This window comes from Schistocerca piceifrons, chromosome 6 (genome assembly GCF_021461385.2).
Source record: "Schistocerca piceifrons isolate TAMUIC-IGC-003096 chromosome 6, iqSchPice1.1, whole genome shotgun sequence".
NCBI lineage: Eukaryota > Metazoa > Arthropoda > Insecta > Orthoptera > Acrididae > Schistocerca > Schistocerca piceifrons.
The window spans coordinates 173,053,578-173,061,532 of NC_060143.1; the positions used below are offsets into that span (position 1 = coordinate 173,053,578).

Here is a 7,955-nt window from a genome sequence, read left to right on the forward strand (position 1 = left end):
AGTTCGACAATTTCCACATCTGTCAACACCTGCTTTCTTTGGGATTGGAATTATCATTTTCTTCTTGAAGTCTGAGGGTATTTCGCCTGTCTCATACATCTTGCTCACTAGATGGTAGAGTTTTGTAAGGCCTGGCTCTCCCAAGGCTGTCAGTAGTTCTAACGGAATGTTGTCTACTCTCGGGGCCTTGTTTCGACTTAGGTCTTTCAGTGCCCTGTCGAACTCTTCGCGCAGTATCATATCTCCTATTTCATCCTCATCTACATTCTCTTCCATTTCTATAATATTGACCTCAAGAACATCACCCTTGTATAGACCCTCTATATAAACCTTCCACCTTTCTGCTTTCCTTTCTTTGCTTAGAACTGGGTTTCCATCTGACCTCTTGATATTCATGCAAGTGGATCACTTTTCTCCACAGGTCTCTTTAATTTTCCTGTTAGCAGTATCTATCTTACCCCTAATGATATGTGCCTCTACATCCTTACATTTGTCCTCTAGCCATCCCTGCTTAGCCATTTTGCACTTCCTGTCGATCTCATTTTTGAGACATTTGTATTCCTTTTTGCCTGTTCATTTACTGCATTTTTATATTTTCTCCTTTCATCAATTAAATATCTCTTCTGTTACCCAAGGATTTCTATTAGTCATCGTCTTTTTACCTGCTTGATCCTCTGCTACCTTCACTATTTCGTCCCTCAAAGCTACCCATTCTTCTTCTGCTGTATTTCTTTCCCCCATTCTTGTCAATCGTTCGCTAATGCTCTCCCTGAAGTTCTCTATAACCTCTGGTTCTTTCAGTTTATCCAGGTCCCATCTCTTCAAATCCCCACCTTTTTGCAGTTTCTTCAGTTGTAGTCTACAGTTCATAACCAATAGATTGTGGTCAGAGTGCACATCTGCCCCTGGAAATGTCTTACAATTTAAAACCTGGTTCCTAAATCTCTGTCTTACCATTGTATAATCTATCTGATACCTTCTAGTATCTCCAGGATTCTTCCATGTATACAACCTTCTCTCATGATTCTTGAACCAAGTGTTAGCTATGATTAAGTTATGCTCTGTGCAAAATTCTACCAGGCGGCTTCCTCTTTCATTTCTTCTTCATCGGTCCCTAAGTTCAGACACTACTTAATCTAACTTAAACTAACTTAAGCTATGGACAACACAAACACCCATGCCCGAGGGAGGACTCGAACCTCCGACGGGGGGAGCAGCGCGGACCGTGATAAGGCGCATTTTAAGTCATGTACGAAGTGTATCTAGGTAGTTTCCGATTGCTAACTTCTGCGCATAACGGCTGTTGAAATGATAGGGTGGAAAGTGAAGGCGAATATTGTAGCGAATCCATTTATTTACCTTAGCCGTCAGTTTTTCAGGAATGAAAGAATGGTAACAACGCTCTAGCTCGGTGTTTGAGGCGCATCCCATTAACTTAGTTTAGAATCCCCGTGGTTCCCAAAAATCCCTCAAGTAAACTTAGGAGTGGTCCCCGCAAGAAGTCGGTCGGTTCTTCAACCATGCTAAGCCCATCTCGCGTAGTGCAGCACCTTTGCATACCAAACTGTCTGTACGATGTAGAATTCTAAAGTTCTTGTTTTCCAGAATGTTAAGTAAGAAGCTCCTAACATGCGAATCATCTAATTTCAACTAATAAGACTTCTTGTTTCCCTAACACAAACGAAGGAACTGCATAGATCGTCATTTTTACAGTCTTATGGACGATCACCAACTTAGCAGTCCGTCAATAGCAAATTAAGTATAGAAAATTCTTCAACTTTCGTTTGCCTAATATTAAGCATATTTTTTTAGCTTCTACAGTGTGTTCTAAATTTTTAGAGCCAAAATTATAAAAATGGTAGACGACCCTTAACTATTAGAGAACCAGATCGAAAGGCCGGAAACGAATACACTGATTAACCAATACATTATGACCACTGCCATGGAATTCGCTTGGTGATGTTGCGGACATGTGACACAAGCGACTACCACAAACGGCAGACCGTATTATCTGGTGCCTAGGAACGAAATGTAGTCCAGTTCTGGCGTGCTATGGTTGCATCAACACGTGACCGAAGGACGACTAAACTACGAAAGCTTCATCACAGTACGTGGATATCAAAGGATATCTCGCCATGTCAAGTAGGACAGGCGGCGATCTGTTGCAGATCTGACGACAGAGAACAGTGTTATTGCAAACGTGCTCCAGAGCACACCGTGCAACGCACTTAGTGAAACATGGGGTTCCGCAGCAGGATTACCATGTAAATCGAACGCCATCGACAACTGCAATTTCAGTGGGGATGGAATCATCGACACTGTACTGACGATCAATGGAAATCTGTCACCTGGACCGATGAACACGTTTTCTATTATACCAGATCGATGGCCGTGTCCGAATAGTTTCATGATCCCGGCACAGAGCTGCTTGAAACGTGCACTGTGCCACGGACACAGGCCTGTGCGGGCTGTTTTATGCTACGGGTTTCAATTAATTATGATTTATTCTGCAGAAGCTGCACGGCCATCAATGGTATCTGGTCTTTCGAGAACAGTTAATATCTTTATATACATCAAGGAATTGTCGCATCCATGCTGTGCAGAATTGCTTGTGCGTAGTGTTCCAAAAGTACATGAATACACCAAACACTGACATATGGGAACTACATCCCTGACATCAACTTTACGTGGATGATGTAATCCTAATCATACATAAAAGTCCAACATTACGTGTCAACCTAAATGGACAGAATGACAAAAGGCTGTGCCTCAGTACCTAGAAGATTAAATACTTAGAACGAGGCCTCCACACCAATTGCACTATCGGAGTTAATGATAAAGACTTGCATAAGACCATGTATTTTAAATACGTAAGATCCACTGTCAGTTGAAATTCCGGTGCCACTTCTGACACGTGAACGAGGGTATATGCAGGTCGCCTCAAATAAGCACAGGACCTCTGCGCTAAGAAGATGACGTAACAGCTGAAGGAAAAAACTTACAAGGCTATGGCATTCCAGCAGCCATTTATGGTGCAGAATTCCGTCCAATGGCGATAAACTATGAGCGTAGGCTTGATACAAGGGAGATAAAAATGGTTTGATGCCCTTACTTACAGACTCGGTATCACCACTAATACATGAGGGAGTTCGACAAAGGCTTGGTGTCGTTCCAATTGTGTATAAATTGAGGGAGCCTGTCTCGGCCGGTACAGACGCGTAATGACAAGGAGGATCAACTTTGTCGCGAAAGAAACAGCTCACTACGTTGATGGTTGGTTCTGAGCACTATGGGACTTAACATCTGAGGTCATCAGTCCCCTAGAACTTAGAACTACTTAAACCTAACTAACCTAAGGACAACACACACACATCCATGCCCGAGGCAGGATTCGAACCTGCGACCGTAGCGGTCACACGGTTCCAGACTGAAGCGCCTAGAACCGCACGGCCACACCGGCCGGCCTCTACTTTGACCCAGGTGGCATACTACTACATCGATAACTAACAAAGCGGGATACCAACAACACCAAGTCCGACATCTACAACATTGATTTAAAGTCTGAATAAGTCAACAACAGTGGTGAATGGTGAAGATACAGTAAAACGATTGGATCCATAGTGCGGAATGAATGCTAAGAAAGTCAAAGAGAGAGATGGGAAGATGCTAATCGTTCCATAATAAATTTCTAAATCAGAGTGGTCGTAAAGCCTCGATCCATTTCCAAGAAATAATGGATGCATTCACATAATAGATAACTGTAATACATTGTCGTGATAATGAGGGCAAAGTGTTTTCTCTTTTCTTTTTTTTCTTTCTTCAAGGTAATCAAGAAGAATGCTTACGATAGAAGAACGTGTGGCTGTCGTCCGTGCGCGATTCCACCGTTTGCCTTATCTCAAGGTGCGACAGGAATTCAGTACGAAATTTCACAAAACCAGCACCAACAACAGCAAACATTCGGTTTTTTCTAAACTTTTCCAAAGCGCTGCGAATGTTGCCGATGAATTTCGCTCTGAGAGATCTCTTGAGGCACAAGAGACTGTTCAGAGAATCGGAGAAGCAACCGAAAGAAGTTTTAATGCATCAACTCGTCATTTAAGCAACGAATAAAGAAGCGCCAAAATCAACCATTTTGAAAGTTTTACACTTCATGCTAAAGAAAAAAGCATACAACATTCAGGTGCTTGACAAATTAGACCGCATACATTACACAGCTCGCCAAAGCTGCATGTTATGATTTAACGGAAGCTGCACACAACGAACATCTCGTAGAACTCGTTTTGTTTACTAAAGAGGCCACATTTCACGTCTGACGAAGAGGTAACAAACATAACAGATGCAGTGCAATTACAATGAAATCCAGACCATTAGCTGCTTACAGGCGTTGATAAGTATCAACGGGAACAGTTGAAACTGTGTGCCCCGACCGGGACTCGAACTCGGAATCTCCTGCTTACATGGCAGATGCTCTATCCGACTGAGCCACCGAGGACACATAGTACAGTGCGACTGCAAGGATGTATCTCTGGCACGCTCCCCGTGAGACCCACAGTTCCATCTTAATGTCCACACACTACATTTGTAGTGCCCCTGCCCACTATACTAATTACTCGCGGCCGGCAACCAAGGATCTCCTGCTTACATGGCAGACGCATACGACATTGATCAAACTCTCACGGGAATCAGTAGATTGACTGCCGCAAGTAATGAGTATAGTAGGCAGGGGCACTAAAAATGTAGTGTGTGGACAGTAAGTTGGAATTGTAGGTCTAACGGGGAGCGTGCCAGAGATACGTCCCCGCAGTCGCACTATCCTCTGTGTTTTCGGTGGCTCAGTCGGGTAGAGTGTCTGCCATGTAAGCAGGAGATCCCGGGTTCGAGTCCCGGTCAAGGCACATAGTTTCCACTGTCTCCGTTGATATTTATCAATGCCTTTAAGCAGCTAATGGTCTGGATTTCATTGTAATTTCATTCTTCGAGAGCTGCAATATCACCAATGGTATCTGTTCTTTCGAACATGACTGAAAGAACAGATACCATCTTCATATATATAACTGCTGCATGTGGGGTCACGAGCAACCTCATGCTACCACTGAATAGAAAAGAGAGACGCCAAAAATGAATGTGTGGATTGGCTTCACAAAGAGTACAGTTATACGTATCCTTCGATTTCGCAAAAGGGACAATTACAGAAAACGTTTACGTTGATATGCTGAAACAATCCTGGAGCCACAACTTCTGCGAGAATGCATGGTTAACCTTGTTGTGTCCCAACAGGATGGAGCACCCACTAATTTTGCTCTCATGTTAAGGGAGTATCTAAACGAAGACTAGCAAACAGATAGTTGGAAGGAAGGTCAACAAGACTCTGGAACGAGAGCTCGAACCCAGGAAGCGGTGTATGCTATTTCGCAAAATATGCTTTTGAGTGTATTGAGGGCCTGCTCTTCAGTGGTGGACACAATACTATGAGATGAACAGAGACCATATTGAAGTGCAACGAAAATGTATACTTAGACTGACATCAAACATACTTAAGTATTACTTGAATGCATCCATTACTTAGTAGAAATGGATCAATATTTTTACGTTCACCCTGCAATTTAGTGAAAGATAAGTACAACCAATTTATGCGTGGCCCAAAGCAGTTCAGTTTTTCTCAAAAGAAAAAAAAAACTACTGTGCTTGGCTCTGCTTGCATTTCTACAACTACAACACTCAACTGATATACTCCACACTAAATGCAAGTGCCACGCTACTGTGCATTTGGTACTATTAATAATGAACGTATAATAGTTTTTCGAGATAAATAATTCATCACCAATACGTTACCTTCTCAGCGCTCATGCTGTCCACAAAATGACTACGCCACAGTAAAATAGTGGTGTGATGTAAAAGACCAGTACATGTAGACTTGTATGTTTTAGAACCACCAGTCTATGGCTAGCGTCTCGGTTTATTAATTGAAACGTCCTGAGACCCATGTTAGAACCTAGCCACTGTTTGGTTTTGAATAAAAATCGCACGTAATGGCGGCCGAAGACTTACCATATAAAGTGTCACCCTCTTTTTGCCAACGGCCTTACCAAAGACGGCGGCTCAGAGCGTCTTCTCGCACATAGGGTGGGAAACTGTCCCTGAAAGGTGGAACAATCAGAAATGATCAACGGCATGAGGCTGCAGAAGACAATGGAAATCACTGCATTCATTGTTGGTTATATCTGTGACGTTCAACTTTTTGATCATATTTCACCATCAGCAGCAGACAAGCGCAGAGCTCCCCATACCCTGGGTCTTCTCTACAGTCTTATCAACGTATACTCTCCCTCATATCTCTCCTTGACCTTAACGCTCTTGTCTGAATAACGCAGCAGAAACACCCGATCCCATCACAGCAAAAACGTTTCTTTCCCACTCAATCGTTCAGCTAGTTTTACTTATTTATTTATTTACACTCAAGTTCCGTACGACCAAATTGTGGAGCAAATCTCCAAGGTCACGGAAAGTGTCAGTACATGAAATTACAGCATAAAAGTAATAACAGAAAAAATAAAACATTTATGCACCAAAAAAAAAAGTCAAACCATAAGTTTAAGTTCACGACCTTGCACCACTTATTGCCCGAACCACCCGTTTCTGAGACAAAAATATCCTTTTATAATGGGAAAAATTATCTCAAAATATAATACCGTAAGACATCAGCGAACAAGGATAAGGAAAGTAGACTAATTTTCGTGTCGACCGATCACTTTCTTCAGATACCGTTCGAATAGTAAAAGTGACGGCATTAGGTCTTTGAACAAGATCATGAACGTGGGCTTTCCAGGACAGTTTACTATCTATCTGAGCACGCAAAAATTTGAACTGTTCACTTTCACTAATCATATGCCTATTCTGTGGAACAAAAACGTCGGGTTTTGTTGAATTGTGCTGTTCTTGTTGTTGTCTTCAGTCCTGAGGCTGATTTGCTGCAGCTCTCCCTGCCGCCGTTGGATAAGCAGCTACAGCAGCAAGTCGTATACTCCTAGCTCACTCATTTGTTACATAGTTTAATTCTTAATTTCTTTGCGTGTTTTTGGTACTTGCATTGTTTAATTCATAAATTTCGGGCGTATTATAGTATTTGAGAGTTGTAGCATCGCGTTTTAGTACGTGAATAGTGTAAAATCGCGTAGTCTCCTTCCGCCGCCGAGCGCGCAGTGCGCAAGTAGCAGCATTACTGCATTTACTAGGCAATCTTGTATTTTAATAACCGTTTAAATTTTGTGTCCATTTGTTTGCGCTCTCTGTAGATTAGTTCGGACGTTCTTTGCACAACAGTTTTTGGCATGGATAGGGACTGCAACTACTGTGTTCGGATGCAGGCTGAGTTGGCATCCCTTCGCTCTCAGCTTCAGGCAGTGTTGGCTTCGGTCACACAGCTTGAGGCTGTTGCCAATGGGCATCACTGTGGGGGTCCGGATGGGGGTTTGGCGGGGACGGCCAGCTCGTCCCACGCATCCCCCGATCGAACTACGACTGTGGTTGCCCGGGATACTGCCCGCATTGAGGCTGATTCCTCACCTGAGGTAGAGTGGGAGGTCGTCTCAAGGTGTGGCAGGGGGCGAAAGACATTCCGGAGGGCTGAACGGAAGGCGTCTCCAGTTTGTCTGACGAACCGGTTTCAGGCTCTGTCTCAGGCTGATACTGATCTTCGGCCTGACATGGCTGCTTGTCCCGTTCCAGAGGTTGCCCCTCAGTCTGCAAGATCTGGGCGGTCGCAGAGGGTGGGCTTACTGGTAGTTGGGAGCTCCAACGTCAGGCACGTAATGGGGCCCCTTAGGGATATGGCAGCAAGAGAGGGGAAGAAAACCAATGTGCACTCCGTGTGCATACCGGGGGGAGTCATTCCAGATGTGGAAAGGGTCCTTCCGGATGCCATGAAGGGTGCACCATGTTCCCATCTGCAAGTG

General features: G+C 43.7%; 1 non-coding gene across 1 annotated transcript; it reads left to right on the forward strand.

Annotated features, from left to right (window-relative positions):
• The first annotated feature begins 4,823 nt into the window (after positions 1-4,823).
• Trnat-ugu lies at positions 4,824-4,898 on the forward strand. Its single transcript has one exon. It is a non-coding gene; the product is annotated as a tRNA-Thr (tRNA).
• Positions 4,899-7,955: the final 3,057 nt, after the last annotated feature.